Source organism: Prunus avium, chromosome 2 (genome assembly GCF_965620075.1).
Source record: "Prunus avium chromosome 2, drPruAviu1.hap1.1, whole genome shotgun sequence".
In the NCBI taxonomy this organism is placed as follows: domain Eukaryota; kingdom Viridiplantae; phylum Streptophyta; class Magnoliopsida; order Rosales; family Rosaceae; genus Prunus; species Prunus avium.
Genome location: NC_142285.1, coordinates 30,243,644 through 30,262,994, shown reverse-complemented (window position 1 = coordinate 30,262,994; position 19,351 = coordinate 30,243,644). Strand labels below are relative to the sequence as shown.

The 19,351-nt window shown below is 37.0% G+C and overlaps 1 pseudogene; it reads right to left on the bottom strand.

Annotated features, from left to right (window-relative positions):
- Window positions 1-203: 203 nt before the first annotated feature.
- Window positions 204-17,224, bottom strand: LOC110746231 (disease resistance protein RUN1-like; annotated as a pseudogene).
- Window positions 17,225-19,351: the final 2,127 nt, after the last annotated feature.

The window sequence follows — 19,351 nt, the reverse complement described above, 5'->3', positions numbered from 1 at the left end:
AACAGCCTAAGAGGACCAAGTAACCAACGCTTACGGAAGAAAATAAGGTCTGAATAAAAAAAAATTTCACAAAATATATCAACAGAGCAGATGCAGATGCTAATCTCACAATCTGGGTTGGGCCACTTCAGTTTTCCAGCCCAAAGATATGTTAAAACTGAACAAATGGGGTCAATAAAAATAATCCCCCAGAACAAATGGGGTCAATAAAAATATCTCCGAAGAAGATGCATTTGATGCTACGAAATGACATTGGATGTATCCAAAAACAAATAGTTTGCTGTTGAGATGTACAAAAAATTCATCCAGGGCTTGTGGACGGTCTTCTTTCTACCTGAGAAAGAAGACCGAGTGATTAGAGAAAGGGTGAGAAAGAAGCAAGCTGAATACTCATCATATTCAACCATATTGGACTATCATATTATGATTCTCATCATATTATGATTCTCTTCTTGTTGCACCTGCACAAGTCGGATGCCCAACTCCTTTACCAGAAGCCCAGATTTCATAATTACAGAAACAACCACTTCTTCGCCACCTTCTAACTGATCATACAAATTCCAGTGGCTTAACCATATCATGTCTTCTCCTTCACCTGGAATACTGTAGTGTGATGGGAAATACGCCCCCCACAGACCCTTGCTCTTATTTTTGACTCTTATATGTGATATATAAGTGTGGTGGACAATAGGAGAATCATAGCCAGCATTCACATAGATAACAAAGACAATCAAGCCTCGAGTTCTGTGATTATCAAGTAATGGCACAGTAAAAGATATTGAGGACCCTCTTCTTTTGTGGCTGAATTGGCCTGGAACCTCATTCCCAGCAAAAAATGTGCTGATTATACCACATTCGTACAGTCCCTATATATATGCAATAGAACTGACAATATTAGTCAACTCTTTCCTGTGATCATATGAGAGAGAGAGAGAGAGAGAGAGAGAGAGAGAGGCGCACACCTGGACGGGAATTGGATCATCCTTTTGTAAAATGGGTGCCATTGATTCCAACAAGTTGCACAATCCCAAGAGGTTGATATTTTCTACATCTACACTTCCAATGGCGTACTTGTACTGCCACTCAACTAGGTTGTTGCGACTAAATGAAGTGGCTGACTCTAAGCTAAAGGATTGATATGTTATTTTCTCCAATGAAATGCAATCTACAATATCCAAGTTGTTTAGTCTTGGTAACCCCAGAAGCGATTTGAGACTCGTACACATGGAAAAAGAGAGTTTATCAAGCCTCGCTAATCCTTTGATACAATTTGGTAGGCCACAAATTGGATTATTCCCTAGATTTAGTCTTTGCAATGACGACATATTACTAAAATCCATAGGAAATGCATCATCTGAAAGATTGCAACCCCAAAGACTTAATTCTACTAAAGAGCATGGTAAAGAACCCAAGATACTCGAACTTCTTTCTAGCCATAATTCACTTATCGGAATTCCATCTGTCTCAAGCACTTTTAACGAGTCCATGTTCCTCAACATCTCAATTGATAACTCCTTTAGATTTGAGCAACCATATATAATAAATGTTTCAAGTGATTTTAGCATACAAATGTTCTTGGGAAGCATCCTAATCTTTTTGCAATCTTTCATATTCAAGTAAATAAGTCTCTCTAGGTTTCCAATGGATCCATGGACATAAATCAGGCTCGTGCAGTCTACTAGAACCAATTTCTCTAGATTTGGGCAATATGAGAAGTCAATGGTTTCTGTAAGGGAATGGGAATGGCTGAGATCAAGGATCTTCAAGGACAGAAGATACTGTAGGGGAAAAAATGTACAGAAGAAAACAATGTGGGAGTTAATTGTTATAAATATATAATTTGTTATCAAACTAAAAGCCTATGAAAATGAAAAAGAAATTGAGAAGAGTAGAGAGTAACATACTTTTGTTCCCTTGAATACTTGTCTTAGACCGCTGTATTGCATTTCAAGAACAATAATGCTTCCCAAAGGAAAATCAACGGGTATAGAATCCAGAGGAAATTCAAGCCAACACAACCATCTTAGTCCACTACAAAATTTTGCGTAACATCCGTGGAGTTTTACATGACTAAGATGGAGTAGTTTTAGTTCCTGCATCCTTGAAAATGCATTGGTTTCCAAGACTTTCTCATTTGAGTTTATAGTGGGGCACATGTGCATGTCGAGGACAAGACCTTCAATTGTTTTCGTACCCTACAAAAGAAAAGGAAAAAACATTTGGAAAGTTTTTAGAAGAGGAAAAACAAAAATGTGTACAAATAACGCATATTTCTTACATTCTTTTCCGTCAAGATTTTGAAAGAGTCCTTATGATGCCATACTCTACTACGCTTCCAAGGCTCCTTTGATTCTAGGCGGACAATTTCTCTTCCCATTCCACGAATCAAGTCGTGCATCCACACCTTGTCCCATCCATCAATAATCACCAAACATCTATCGATGAGATTTTGAATGCCAACAATTGTATAGAAATCACATCCATCTAGTATTTTAGCAATGTGATCTTTGTCCATTCCGATAAAGAAACAAGCAATGTGGAGGAATAATTTTCGGTCATGGTCATCTTGCAAAGTGTCATAGCTTACTCTTAGTTTATTTATTATTTCACCATTTGGAATAGCTTCTAACTTCTCCAATGCACTTTTCCATAGACATATGCTTTCCCCCAACAAAGAAGAACCTAAAACTTTGAGAGCTAATTAATGGAAGTCCTCTGCAATGATCGACTAGCTTCTCTGAATATTCTATGTAATCTTCAATAGGATGGTCTTGGCCAAAAGCATGCCAACTGAAGAGCTCCAATGATTCTTTTTGAGTCAAAGTTTCAACTGCATACACCTCAGTAACTTGATGAGCCTTTAACAATCTTGCACGCCTAGTTGTTATGATGATTTTACTTCCTGGATAAAATCGATCTTTCATTTGAAATACTGCATCTAATTGGTCCATATGGTCCACATCATCAAGAACAAGAAGAACCCTTTTAGAGCTTATTGCATCTTCAATCTTAATTAATCCCTCACTAACATTGCTTATTTTCGTTTTTCTCCCATTCAAAATATCAGAAAGAAGTTGTGTTTGTATTTGAACTAAGCCATTGGGTTGATATGAAACTTCTTTGATATTTTCGAGGAAGCTGCTTCCTTCAAATATTCTAAAGTTTGAATTGTAAACAATCTTTGTGATGGTTGTTTTCCCTATTCCACTCATCCCACAGATTACAAGTGTGCCAACATCAGTTGACCAGCGTTGTAACCATAAATTAATTCTTTCGACTTGAGAATGCATTCCAACCAAGTTGGGAGCAACACTCAATGGTGTGCGACTTAGTTTGTCTCCAATCATTTTAACTATTTTCTTGATAAACTTTGACTCATACCTAAAAAATTGTAATAAAAATGAAAGAGAATTCAAACATGAATGCATGATTTCATATACTTAAGTTATAAAATACCATGGAAATAAGTTCAGAAAGTTAGAAGGTACAAATATATAATAGATGAGTGCTGAAAGAGTTAGATAGAACTTAAAACTATGTTTGCAATTACAGCTGGATAATAGGTATTTCTCTGTCTTTGCATCTCAGTCCCGGATGCCTTTAGAAGAATCTGGATTGCTGAGTGTTTTTGTGGATGTGCTGAATATTAGGGTTATTAAAGAATCTATCAATTTTTATTTTTATTTTATTTGAAAGGACAGAATCTATCAAGATTTAGTCCGTAGCATGTGCACCTCGTCTAGATCTATCCTGGTCTAGAACTAAAGCTCAACCAAACGTAAGCAAAAACTACTTCAAATCTAGATAATAAGTAAAAAGAATATTCTTTTTAGAGACGGAATATAATTAAAACGACTAATTTCAAATCTACAAAAGTCTTTTAGCCATTCCAAAAGCACTGCTAATACTACAAATTTTGAACTATGGAAAGTGCCAACTACATTTTTGTACACTTAACACTACGAAATACATATTAATAACGAGATACTAATTCAGTTGCAACCAAATTGTAACATCCCGGTCCGAAAAAGAATTAAAATAATTAAATTAAGAGAAAATAAATTTGGATGAGAAAATAAATTGAAATAAACAATAAAAGTAAAATGATTTGAATTAATTAAGGGTTTTGGAAAATAATAAATATTTACTTAATTTTTTAAAAGGGGCAAAAATGTCATTTTAAGTTCGGGGAGGAATTTGGGACTTCCGGTTATAACATTGCGTAGAGCACGTCGAAACGAGTCCGTAGACACATAACGGACTCGAATCTGAGTTATAACGAGAGAGATACGAGAAAAATTGATGAAGGGGCAAAATTGTAATTTTGAAAAAACTGGTAACCAGAATTCTCTCTCTCTCCCTGCGAGCAGCCCCCTCCCCTCTGGTTTTTCTGCACAGCCGGTGGCTCCAAGGAGCCACCACCGCCGTTACAGGCCATGGCTGGCCCCAGGATCGGACCCAAATGAACCGGCAGCCACTCTCCTCCCTCTCCGGTCAAGCCCAGCCGTCGAAAGCGCCGGAATCTGCCGGATTTTTGGCAGAAAATCGGCTGGAATTCGCGGAGCTCGTTTGAGCGTTTCCGACCACCGTTTTGGTCGAACGAGGTATGGATCTTGAACCTCTCGAGCTGTTCTTGCTGCTGGTAATGTTAGTTTTGAGAAATTTCCGTGTGTTGGTAGTCATTTAAGCGATTGAAAAATCTGCCGGCTTCGGCTCCCGATTTCAGCCACTTCCGTCGACTTTTTGGGGTATGTCCAAGAACAAAAGTGTCTCCAAATTAGGTGTATTACATAGAGTAGGAGTCTTGGCCCATGATTTTGAGTTTTTCCGGCGAGTGGTGATCGCTTTGGACACCCACGCGCTGCCGGTGCGTGTGGCGGCGCGTGGGTACTGTAGCTTAAGGGAATTTTGTCCCAATGCGATCCCCTGGTTGTCACAAGCGCGTAGGATTTTACGGATCTCAATTCGAATAACGTTTGAATCCCGAACGGATTTTACATATTGTGTGATTTCCGGGTTCGATAGGTTAGAACCGTTGGATCACTTTCAAATTAATATATGTTGATCTAGGTATTCCTATGATCGGGTAGGATTTCATGGATCGGGAATCGGAGCCCCGGATGTTCTGATTTAAATAGTTAAAGTTTGTGTTTTACGATAATCGTCCGATCGTGCGATCGCGAGCGATCTAACCGTCCAATCCAGACCAAACTTGCAGGACGTGTATCCTAGACCTTGTGAAACCCATAGGAACTTTCGGATCATAAAATGGAGGTCGTGGGCCCCGCGGGCCTGATTGACCAAGTTTGGGTAGTTTGACCCTCGTTGGACCGTGAGTCTTCCGGGGTAGTCCTACTCTTCGAAGAGTACTAGATTGACCCTTTTGGACGAGTCTCGACCGTCATTTGTTTTATGTTTATTATGTGGGTCTATGAGATTAATTGTATGATTTTATGCTGGAAATCTTATGCTTTTGAATTTAATGGTTTATTTAAATGCTTTTTATATTTATTAGTTGAATTCCTTATTTTTGTAAAGTGATGGTGATACATGGGGGTTTGACATATTCGAGTGTCTTGAGTTTATATATAATAATTGAGAAAGTATTATCTTTGTTGATTCTGTGTGGGGTACTTAGAATGTTAATTTGAGTGTTATTAGTATTACCTTCGGTACCTCCCCGGTTATGGGTTTTATGTTTGAGGATTTATTTTGCCCAGGCCCGTTGGAGTTTGTCTAGGCCCTTCGGAGATTTATTTTGCCCAGGCCCGTCGGAGTTTGCCCAGGCCCTTCAGAGATTGATTTATTTTGCCCAGGCCCGTCGGAGTTTGTCCAGGCCCTTCGGAGATTTATTTTGGAGATTTATTTTGCCCAGGCCCGTCGGAGTTTGCCCAGGCCCTTCGGAGATTGATTTATTTTGCCCAGGCCCGTCGGAGTTTGTTCAGGCCCTTCGGAGATTTATTTTGGAGATTTATTTTGCCCAGGCCCGTCGGAGTTTGCCCAGGCCCTTCGGAGATTGATTTATTTTGCCCAGGCCCGTCGGAGTTTGTCCAGGCCCTTCGGAGATTTATTTTGGAGATTTATTTTGCCCAGGCCCGTCGGAGTTTGCTCAGGCCCTTCGGAGATTGATTTATTTTGCCCAGGCCCGTCGGAGTTTGTCCAGGCCTTTCGGAGATTTATTTTGGAGATTTATTTTGCCCAGGCCCGTCGGAGTTTGCCCAGGCCCTTTGGAGATTTATTTTGCCCAGGCCCGTCGGAGTTTGTCCAGGCCATTCGGAGATTTATTTTGGAGATTTATTTTGCCCAGGCCCGTCGGAGTTTGCCCAGGCCCTTCGGAGATTGATTTATTTTGCCCAGGCCCGTCGGAGTTTGCCCAGGCCCTTCGGAGATTGATTTATTTTGCCCAGGCCCGTCGGAGTTTGCCCAGGCCCTTCGGAGATTGATTTATTTTGCCCAGGTCCGTCGGAGTTTGTCCAGGCCCTTCGGAGATTTATTTTGGAGATTTATTTTGCCCAGGCCCTTCGGAGATTGATTTATTTTGCCCAGGCCCGTCGGAGTTAGTCCAAGCCTGTGATGTCTTCTTAATACGATGCAGTGGGAAGAAAGTGATAATGTTTCAATGTGTTTTTATCGGATTTAGAATTGTAATAGATCTGAAATGTATAGTTGGTTCGGTTGTAAATAATTGTCTATTATCGGAATTGTGACTATTGATGATGAGAACTACGTGTGGCTTGATCCCTTGTCCAAAGGTACGTAGGCAGCCTGGGGTCTCACCAGGTGCAGCCGCGAAATATTATTTGCGTTTAAAAGGTTTGATCGATTCTGAATGTGTGATCGGATTTTTGATGTGGTTAATGGATTGAGTGAACGAACAACAAGGATGGTGCTCCGGCGCCTTGAAAATCAAGGGTCGTATGATATATTGATGAATGGATTTGGTTTACAATCTACCACTACTCCTAGGAAAGCAAGTAAAGATATTGAAAGTGCATTACAGGAAAAAATAAGTTGCTCAGTGGGAGGCTTGTTTGGTGTTGAACCCTTTGAATGTAGCTCGAGTCTTGTATTTATAGGAAGAGTCCCTGGATGAGTAATCGAGGCTGAATTTATGCATAGTGGAGTCTGATTAGCGCAAGTGGGCAGTCCAATCGACATTTGGGATCGTGAAGTATGGTGGTGTGACCCCAGAAATCCCGGTGAATCTCGACCGCTGCTCTTGATCGTGGGTTCTGAACCTCTGGCCGTGGAGACGCATTTATGGCCTGGATAGCTGGTGAACCAACATCTCAGGCTGTCAGAATCCTTGTGAGAATGTCCACGTCTAATCACTCTGATCTCAATCACCAAATCCTGACTTCAGTCACTTCCCACCTTCCCTCATGCATTAAATGCCCCCTTGTGGCTAATGGGTTCGCTGCATTAAACAGGCACTACTTCATTAAATGAAGCCTGGGACCCTGCTGTCACGTGATGATTTGCCTTTAATGCCTTGGCCGCAATTTTGTTCAGCCTCGGCCTCAGCCTGCGCTTGAGGCCGAGATGATAATGCCTTAGCATTTCTTCTTTTATCTTTGGGAAGGCGAAGTACCCTGGCAAAACGCTGCGTTTCAGCTTCTGCGAACAAGTGTCAGGGCCGAGAGAAAGGGCGCCTTCGGCCAGCTCATGGCCGTGGTTTATCAGGCACAAACAAACCCTAAACCCTAAACCATAAAATATAAACCCTAAATTATATATATATTTTTAAATAATTATAGAAAAGGATTTATGGTTTTAGGGCCTAATATATATTAACCATAAACCCTAAACCCCAAAAATAAACCTTTATACCCCTAAACCCTAAACCCTAAACCATTAAAGTATAAGTGATGTTGTGACTCATGAAAACATTTTTCTTTTTGGTGGTAATTTTAAATTTGTATAACTCAAACTTAATTTTTTAAAGCTTAAGGGGGAAGAAAATATCGCAATGACTTCATAGGAGTTGACGTTGCATTTTTTGGATTTATTTTAAATTTATTATGAATATTTCGAATTAAATAGAATAAAATATTATTAATAAAACCCACAAACCACGTCGGCGTTAATAAATTAACGACGTTTTGAATTATTATAAACGACTTAATTTTAAAACAAAACGTCGTTTAAATTCTAAACCATGACCATTTTTACATATAAAACGACGTACCAACCATTTTCCACGACCACAACTCTTAACTCCTCGCCGTCTAATATCAAGAAAACAACGTCGTATATAGAACCAAGAGCGTCGTTTGAACAACCTTTTACGTCACTTTTTTAAAAACTGTGACGTTGTTATGTGTCTACAACGTCTTTTTGAAGAAACTACGGTTTTTCACAACATGAAAACCTCAACAAAAACTTGCTAATTCTAACCAATTTTGTACAAAAACTTGTCTAATTCTAACAAAATTTGTACATTTTATAAAAATGTTTAAGTATGCTAAAATTCCTCTACTCCATAGGAACACACACAAACTCTGCCCATTCTTTCCTAACTTCTTCAATGGCAGCTTGGGGGTATGGTGCTTGATCCTTTCCTTTGGCAAACTGCAAACCATAAACAAAGATTAATCTCACAGAAGACGCTATTATTCATTTACCGACGCAGTCTATATATTCAACGACGGTATTTTTAATTTACCGTCGTTGATAATATAAAAACCCACATAAAAATAAATCTGAAAATTTTCTTCTTACCGTCTTCTCAAATTCCAGGGAAGTATCCTTTATGATGTCTCTCATAAATCGCATGACATAATACCCGCATTCTACACTGCTTGGTTGCTTTGGAGTGCCGGGCAGAGTTTTCCAAAGAGGTGTTTTACGGCCTACACTGCCTATGTGTGTATTATACATTTTTAGAGCAGAGTTCACTATGTTTTTCCCGTCCTCATCCACAACACGATTTCCAGGCAGTGGATCCAGAAAATAGACGGTCTCCTTCTTTGCTCTCACAATGATCAAGACCCAATGACGGCTGCACAAAATAAATATAAAGGTTAAATAGTTTTATATGCAGAGCATCATACAAACAAAATCCTGTTTTTTGTTTGGAGACTAACCCTGGATTGTAAGGCATCAGGAAAATCTGTTCACCATCTGTTTTTTGAAGTCGATTGGCTACGAGACGTGATCTGTCAGTTAATGAACCAGCGTCGGCACTAACTACAGCAGGGTCGATAAAGCCAACCATATTCACCATATTTGCAGCTTTCAGATGATCAAACAGGTACCTAAATATATGAATTGAAACCATGAGTGTTTTTTTTTTTAAACATAAAGGAGAGTGTCAAATGAATATTTGATAAGGACAAACCTCATATATACTGCAACGACAGTAGCCCCAATTTCTTCCATGCCAGCAAATTGGGTAATATCTTCATGCAAGACGAAGGTGTTACGATCTATGCCAAACACCTCCTTCTCAATAGTAAAGGTCATAGCCTTCTCCTGAGGCTTTAGTGTCGATTCAACATAACTACAAAGGGATTGTAAAGAAGATGGCAACTCCAGCTTTGAATAATCTGGTACTTCAGTACTCTGTTTGAACAAATAAAGCAACATAAAGTGACGTGGTAAATAAATAACAACGACGGTTTAAATAACAAAACGTCGTCTTAAAATGAGTTACACGACGGTAAAAAAATACCGTCGTAATGAATACTTTATTACGTCGTTTAAATAAAACCGACGTCTAATTCAAATGCAAAATTCATAATTAATGAATTTACCTTTTCAATTTTCTTTTCTCCAACACTGGATTGCTGTTTTAATAAATAAAGAGATATATATATAAGAAAGATTGTACAACAATTTAAACATTCAACTAAATAAAAAATGGCGTGGAAATTTAAAACAAACGACGGTTGAAAGAAAATACAGACGTCTGAAAATTGAAAAACAAATGAAAAAGGCAAAGTTAAGAGAATTTACCTTTTCATCTTTCTTTTCTTCAATCTTTTCACCATCCCCAGATTTCTGTTATAAGAAATAAAGAAATATATATAAGACATAGTACAAAAAGGGCAAAAAAAAAAAAGTAAAAAAATTAAATTAAACCGTCGTGGTAATAATAACAAACGACGGTATTTAAGAATTACAGACGTGTATATTTAACCAAACGACGGTAAATAATAAACGTCGTGGTATTTCATATACTACGACGGTATCTAAGCTTGTACAACAATTTAAACATTCAATTAAATAATTGCAGACGTGTAACATTCATTAAACATCGTGGTAATTCCTTTTATTGAAAAAAAAAATGAAAAAAGCAAAGTTATGAGAATTTACCTGTTCAACTATCTCAAGTATCTTTCCTTCTACTCTCTTTTCTACTTCCCCTGATTTCTGTTTTAAGAAATAAAGAAATATATAAATGACATTGTAGAAAAATTAAAACAAATAAATAAACCGTCGTGGTAAACATTAACAGAAGACGGTATGAAATAATTACAGACGTTTGAATAACATCAAACGACGGTTTAATAAAAAGCGTCGTGGTATAACTTTAACACAGCGGTAAATACAAACAGAGAAACAGAGAATTCAAAGTTCAAAGACGTTACCATTTCCTCCTGCTTTTCCCCATTCTTGGCAGTATCCTCCTCAAATTGTAGGGCTCTAACATCAAGTGCCCCAGAGCAGCTTGCTTTGTCCGACATTGGATTTTTGGGACTTTGCCCTTGGATTTGAGACAATGTATTCAGTTTCAACACGCTTGGATCAAAATTGGGGATGATTTTTGAAAGCTGACTCAGCAAATTTTCCCTCTCAGCTTCTACCAATTGCTTGGTCCTAGCCTCCATCTTTAAACTCTCTTCCCTTGATCTAGCTTCCATTTTCAAAGTCTCTTCTTGAAGGACAAGTCTTACACTTTCCTTCAATTGATCAACAAACCTTACCTTCTGTTGTCTAGGTAAATTCAAATGTTGCTTAGGGGAAACCCCAGCCCCTACCCCTCTAACTCTTCCTGGATGCTCGGGACCCAAAGCCAGTGTCAAAACATCATTGGTTCCTGACAGAGAAAAAGTGCCTTCAGAAACTTGCTTTTGCAAATCATCCTAACAAAAAGACATAATAAAAAGTCAGAATAAGGAAACAAACGACGGTTATTTATAAAAAATAGACGTAATATAATATTTCACACGACTCAATAACATAACAATCGACGTAATATAATATTTCAGACAACGCTAAATAAATACCGACGTTATTAATTTATTAACACGACGTCAATAATAATCCACCGACGTCGTATGATATAATTACAAAAAACAGAGCATGGATTCCAGATTCAGACCTTTAACGATGCGTTTTAAAATATTTCGACGTAGTAAAACTTTTCACACGACGCAAAAATATAACAGCAGACGTAATAAAAATTTTAAAACAGAGTGAGTAGGCTTACAATTAATTTTGTTTTCTCTGCAGTCTTTGGATCCGGGATGTTACCATGTTTGTCTTCTCTTGGCTTTTTCCATAAGGTAGATCGATCAATATCTACCCCAGGCATGATTTCCTTCAAGTCCTCCTTAAAACCAACATATCCTTTTCGAGACAATCGATGATTGTACTCGAGTTTCTCCCTCCTCTGTGATTGTTCTTCATGCACAGCCTCAAATTCTTTAGATAACCTTGAAGCTACAAAGGCATCCCATTGAGCTTTCTCTATGAATTTGTATGTTTCAGGGGGCTGCCTTAATCTATCCTGCTCCTTGATGAATGGAAGGATATGAAACCTCGTTAGTGTAGACTTGAAATCCTTCCATTTCTTGGCGGCAGAAGATAGCACCATTTGCTTGCCCCCTTTACCAACCACAAAAGCCATGTCAACGGCTTCCCAAATCTGCTATTTTATATCCTTGGATATTTGAACCCATTTCTTGTCCACAAGTGGGACTCTGGAGCGTGCCAACACACCAATGTAGGACTGCATCTCATTATGTGCACGGCCATATGGTTTCCCTTCTTCATTGTACTCAACAACAGGCTTGATTTTCTGAATTTTTCTCTGCACAACACGGGGCATTGTGCTCATACCCCGACCTGACTTTGGCTCCTCATAAATAGTTGCCGTGCTGGCTGGTTCTGTCTCAGAAGATGAAACAAACTTCATCTTCTTCGAGGATTTGGTTTGAGGATTTACAACTCTAAGCTCCTTCTTCGAGGATTCATTTTTTTTCAAGCCAGACTCCTTACTTTGGGATTGAGAAACCATGGTTACAGACAAATTAAACCTGCAAGTGAAAATATATCAGTGAAATTAAGAAAAACCACGACGATTATTTATAAACTACGACGTATTATAATATTTCAAACGACGTAAGAACAAAACAACCGACGTAATAATAAATTTACACGACGGTAATTAATAACCGACGTGATAAAATATTACAACGACGTCAATAATAAACAACCGACGTCTTATGATATAATCAAAAACAGAGTATTAAATATTACAACGACGTTAATAATAAAAATTCGCCGTGGTATTGAAAATAAAACGACGTAAATATTAATATACCGTCGTCTATACCCCAAAAATAAATTAGGAACAACGTAAAATATTTTCAGCAGAAAAATAATTAAAAAGATTTTCGAAACAAAAACCATTGTTCAGAGAAATCAAACATGCGATGAATATATCCTTAAAAATCAAAAACAAAAAAAGGATATCATTTTAAAAAACAACGACGAACACTTTCACACGACGCTAGGGTGACTGACGAACCGTCGTGGTCTATAAATCTAACCACGTAAATAACAAGCCACCGTCGTCTTATTTAGTTGAAGTAAAAGAACCAGAGTAGTGTTCAAACTTGGAAACTTTTCGTCTTTGTCTGCAAATTTTATCAAACTTGGAAAGAAAAAATGTAAAAAGATTTAAAAAAACGAAAATGATATGCGCATGCAAAACAGGAACAACAATCCTTCCAGAAATGCTTACCCTTTGCTTGTGATGAAAGCTTTCTTCTGGAGTTTGGTGTTTCAGTTCAGAGATGAAGACGAAGAGGACATAAGCTTGAAAGTTTGAAACAGTTCTTGGAGAATGAAAAATGAGAAAAGCTTGAAAGTTTTTCTCGGGTTTGGAAACAGTGCAAGTATGGGTCAGGAAGGCGAAAAGTTTAAAATAATAAAAAACCGTTTCATAAAAACGACGCTATTAATAGTATGCGCCCTAGTATGATACATTATACGGCGATATTGTTAACACTGCCCTATAATATTACTTTAAACGACGGTATGTTTTAATGAAACGACGTTTTTAAATCGAATTACACGACGCATGTTTCTTCAAAAAAGATGAATCGTCATTTTCCAATTTACCCAACGACCTTATATTCAATAATAACGACGTGAAAAATTAATACCACGTCGTTTTAATTACTCATACCGACGTGTAAGTTTTTTAATTACACAATAAATTAATTTTCCAAAAAATTACAACGTCGTTTTTATATAGCGTCGTTGTAAAATAATTTATACGACCTTATTTTAAATTTAAACGACGTGTATGTTATATATAAACGTCGATAATTTAAAAAACCGACGTGGTATATAAGATTTGTTTATAAATAATGGGTTTTCTGTCTTTCTGTCGTCTTCATTTTTCAATTAGGGTTTCAAATTTTTCTCAATTCTCTGGAGGCACATCACCTCTCTGTCTCATCTCGCTTTCATTTTTCAGTTTGGATGTTGATGTGTGTGCGCGTTTGTGTATCTGAAAGACACAAACACGCACACATCATCTAAAAAATTATCTTTCTGCACAGAAGGAGAACAAGGTCTGCATCAGCCCTCTTTCTCAGCTCCTCCATGATGGGGTTCTCTGGGTTGATCTCCATGGTCTTCTTGCTCGACATGTACCCAGCCGCTCTGTTATCCCTCAAGGCCTGAGCCTTCATGATTCTTTCCATGTTGGCAGTCCAGCACGGTCAGACGGTCAGACACCACAACCTTCTCCACTCTGTCACCCAAAACATCCTTCACAACCTTGCAGAGTCCCTCAAACTTCTCCTTCAAATCTTCCTTCTTCTTTGCCTCGTCTTCACTCTCATCAAGCTTGAGACCTTCCTTGGCGGCTGAGACAAGCTTCTTGCCCTCATACTCCTTGTGAGAGTAATTGGCACATCATCCACTTCTAAAACATTGCCTTTGTTCATTCTGGTTCGATTATGATGAGGAACAGAGTTCATTCTGGTAATGATAGACGAATAATGGCATAAAATTTGTACGTCGTTAATTTAACAAACCGTCGTGGTTAGTGAAATTATGCGACGGTAGAGTTATGGATAACGTCGTAGTATAGTATAATTAAAAAGTCGATAAATTTATATTTACAGTCGTGGTAACTTAATTTAAATCGGCGATTTTTTTTGTAATTAACCGTCGTAGATTCCTTTGAATTTATGCGTCGCTGACTAAGAAAATTGGGTCGTGTTTATTAATTAATTAACACGGCGTCTTATTTTTATATCGTCGTCTTTACTTTCTACGGCGGTGATTTTATAGATGCAGTCGTTGTTTTTAGGTTCAGATTTTAACTCTGAAAATACCTTTGTAATAAGACGACGCTTTTTTAATTTGGTGCGTCGTGGTTTCAAAATATCTATATGTGTGCCGTTTTTTAGGTGTTTAAAGTATGTTTCTACGACGGGTTTCTATTACCGTCGTCTTTTAAAAAACAACGACGGTTTTTTGATCTACCGTCGTTGTTTACTGGTCGTCTTTTGCCCTTTTTGTAGTAGTGCTAAACTGAAGATCAATCTGGGTCTAGATGATGGAGTCCTCAAGCCGATGGTTTTAGACTTTAGGGGCAATTAGTTTTTGGACTTTGGGAGAAAATGAAGACTTTGTGGTGTATAGGTGGCTCGATATAAGGTATGATATGTAAGTTTAATAATACAGATAATATGTATTATGTAGTGTGTTGGTTAGGTGGCTTGATATAAAGTATGATGTGTAAGTGTAATAATATCATGGTAGTTAGAGTATACATTGGGTTAAAGTGTTGAACAAAAATACTCCTCAAATACATTAAAAAAAAAAAAGCAATTATTTTTAGTCAAAGCATGTGAAATCAAGATGTCTTTTTTTCTCGAAGGATAATACTTAGCACTAACCTAAAGAAGATATCGAGTGAGTCATGAGGTTTTTCGCCGCTTTCTAACCTAAACAATTAGCTAATTGGCAACACTGATAAGTTGTTGTCCTTTCTTAATGACTATTGTTCGCTTTTCAACGATAAGTTGTTCACTTTCTTTCTTTGTTTTCAAAGACTTAAAAGATTCTGTCTTTTATGAAGATATGGCCATTTTAAAACTGTCAATAATTTGGTGTCTCTATCTAGCATGAGTGAAGTCTACATTCAACAATGGTGTTTAAGATTCACAAAATTACCACCTTTAGTCCGTAAAGTTTTTTCTTTCTATCAGCATAGTCCTCCAAATTAACATCCAACATCAATTTTGGCCCCTACCATTTGATTTTACCAAAAATCTGTTAGATTATTGATGTGGCACACTGCGTGGACTAAACAATAATATAAAGCCAATGAAAAAATGCGGGGGTGCTTCTGGTTCTTTAAATTCTAATGATCAAAGTTAGATTATCATATAAGGAACAATCCGCTGGAAAAAAATAAAAATGTTAACTTGATGCATCATTGCAAATTCGTCTTGTGGATCTTACTATTCAAACCAAAATTCAGCTTTAGTTAATATGATGATTATGACAGAGAGATGCGGTCTGGGTGTTGGGGTCGGCATGAGCACAATTTTTAATTTTGAAACCGACAAATTCCAACTGGAATAATTTTGAAACCAAAAATGACGTCATAAAGTTGTATGTATTCTTTAATTTCTTAGTAGATGATATTATGTTAAGTTAGATTCAGCGCGCTAAAACCGAATAAAAACTCTGTTGCAAAGCTCTTTCAAAGTTGAAGAAATTTTTATACCATTTTTTCCTTCTCTTGCATGTAGTAGTTAGAGTTCATTTTTATTCGCTTAGCACCAAAAAAAAACCACTGAATAAAAAACAAAAGCAGTCATTGAACAAAACTACTGGGATAAATTATGAACCAAGAAAAAGAAAGAAGCCTAGAACTTCACCCATCCTATTTCTGTCAATGTTGGACAATTAAAAACTCAAATTATTAATTAGGAGACTTCAAAGAAAGAATTAGCCAAATGAGAGAATTAACTTTGCAGAGAAAATAGATCTCAGAAACAAGAAGAAGAATTGTTAGGTTGCTATTGAAATTTAACTATTTTCTTGATAAACTTTGACTCGTACCTAAAAATGAAAGAGAATTACTTTAACTATTTCCTTGTATAACTTAATAATAATACCTTAAAAAATTAGATAGAAAAACAATATATGTTGACAGCCTAAACGTCTTATTTATCTTTATTATGAAACATGTTTAACGCACCCTAAAAAAGAACTCATAAGAGTTATCAAAGAAAAAAACTAAGAAGAAAATTCAGAAAAGTTAATAAATAAACGCACCCTAAAAACACATAACAAATGAAAATTCCTAATATTGGTATTTTAATGCGTCACAAAAAAACTCCTAAAAGAAGTGGTACTAACAGTAGGAAAGAAATTACCCATCAGCTTGATTCTGCAACACCATCCCTGCCAGATCTGCAACTTCCGCAATTGCCTCCTTCCATGCCTTCACTTTCTTTAGTGGTTGAGTTTTTTGGTGTCTAGCAAATGCCTCTGCAACATTCCCTGTCTGCTTCCTCACATGGGATGGATCCACATCGTAGAAGACAGGCAAAATGACATGGTCATCTGAGGTCCTCCTCTTGCGTTCAAGGATCATGACGAGCTCGTCAAGGCACCATGTGGACGACGCATATAGTCTTTCGAAAATACAATAACAGTAGTTCGTGAGTGTTTGATTGCTTTCTGCAGTTCGGGCTTGATACCTTCTCCTCTCTCCACTTAATCGTCGTCTCGGAAAGTGCGAAATCCAGCGTTGACAAGGGCCGTGTAGAGGTGGTCAGTGAAAGTCTTGCGAGTGTCTTGGCCTCTGAAACTCAGGAACACGTGATAACGACAATATCGAGAAGCATTAGAAGAGGAGGTTTTCCGAGCTGCTCTCACAAGTGCCATGGATGAGGTGTTGTGAACAAATAAACTGTCTGCGTGGAAATTAAATCTTCTATGAAGTTTTGAGGTTCCTACTTCCTTCCTGGATTGTATAAAACAAGCAGCTTGTGAATGACCAAATGAAAGGATCATCCATTCCATCCATTGACTTAAAAAGCAATTATTTTGAGTCAAGCAAATGAAATCATTATGTGTTATTTTTTCTTTCTTTAAAATAAAAAAGGGAGAAAGTAACAAAAGCAATCCAACTAGTGGGAGCTTTATTTGTGTCTTTTAAAAAAAGATACGGCCCCTTGAAATGAAAGGTGAGTAATGGCATGACAAATTCTAGGTTCACACCATGCCATTGCCAGGAAACCTCTATCTATTATTACTTCGATCTTAGAGCAACTCCACCCATTTGCCCTTAGCCATGGCAAGGGGGAGCTAGGGCAGCCACTATTCACGTGAATAGTAGTTGCCCTTGCAAATAGTATTTTCCGTTTCCACCCGTTGCCATGGCAAAGGGCAATTACTATTCATTTTTTATATTTTTTTCACAACTTTTTTTTACCTCAATAATTAATTTGGATAATATTTTCGGGTTCCTACGTGTCAATACTATTCATATCTCATAATCGGACAAAATTTTCAATTTCAAATTTCAGATAAATTTTTTTTATCTCATAATCGGACAAAATTTTCAATTTCAAATTTCAGATAAATTTTTTTTAAAAAAAAATTTGCTGGTATTTATAGAAAAAAATTCATTAATTTTTGGGTATTTTTTTAAAAAATTTCCGAATTTTTTCCAGTATTTTATTGCAAAAAAATTGGCTGCCGTTGGATTGGAGGAAAAAATCAGATCGGAGAGCCCAAACGACGCCACATGGCAACAGAAAAAAAAAATCAAATGAGTGGGCTGACGCCAGCCTGCGTTTTGGACCTCGGGCCAGCCCGAGTTGCGTGGGACCCACTCCAGCCTGTGCTTGGGCTCACCGCTGGAAACCAATTTTTGCAAAAAAACTCCCCCAGCCCGAGGCAAGGGGATCTCGGTGGAACTGCTCTTACTGGATCCAAATTTTATGCTCCAATAAACTGTGGGCTAGTTGCAATTTTGAAATTAAAATTAGGTCTCATATTGTATGTGTTATTCCTAGATGAGATATATGCTATGGAATTTGGCTACAATACAAATCGTATTCAATATAAACAAATGTTTGTATTGAAAGCTTATTTGTTTATTTTTTATATTCTAATATTAACTTAAATCAATGAAATAGATTAAATCTAAGCTATTTTAATGGTAAAAAAAAAAATATCCAACTATTGAAATTTAAATTCAAAGATCAAAATAATATTTTAACTTAATCTAAATCATATCCAACATCAAAACTCACCCCAAACTCTATAAATACCCACTCATTTCTCAAATAATCTACCAAAAACATTAAATTTGTAGAATTTCAATTTTTAAAGGTCAAATGTTCAAAAAATTAAAGTATGCAGTTATTTAAAAAGATTAAATGAAGAAAAGTTATCCATAAAAAAAAAATTAGATTTAAATCATTCTTAAATAATTTAATAAAGTTGCGGACTTAAAATTTGAATCCGTAGGATTGGGAGAAAAAACATTTTGAGTCTGGGCAAAACCCAAATAGTTACTTTTTGGAGGGGAAAATTTAGGTTTAGTCCCAAATGGGTTGGAGAAGGCCTAATGAGGTATGAAAACATATAGTGAAAACTTAGTATCCTAGTTGGTGTCACCACATAATGAAGTATGAAATAACATAGCATAACTTATATGATTTAAAGACAATGGATAATATAAAGACATCACAAAGATGGATAATATAAAGACAATGGGTAACTTGTCGAAAAATTCTTGATTCCACCTAGTTCCATCACAAAGATGGATGATATAAAGACAATGGGATTTCCGTAGGCTTTTTACTTTCAGTCATGAAAGTCCTTCAAATTAACACCCAACATCAATTTGGCCCTTAATATTTGATTTTGCAAACAAATTGTTAGATTACTGACATGGTACACTGCAGCGTGGATTAAATATATATATATATATATATATACAGAGAAACAGGGTGTCTGGAGTCTGCCTGAGCTTCAATAGCATTTAGAAAATTACAAACAACAGTGATTCGGAGTTCCAAAACGTAAAGAAATATTGTAAAACTACTGTAAACTATATGTAATGGATGCC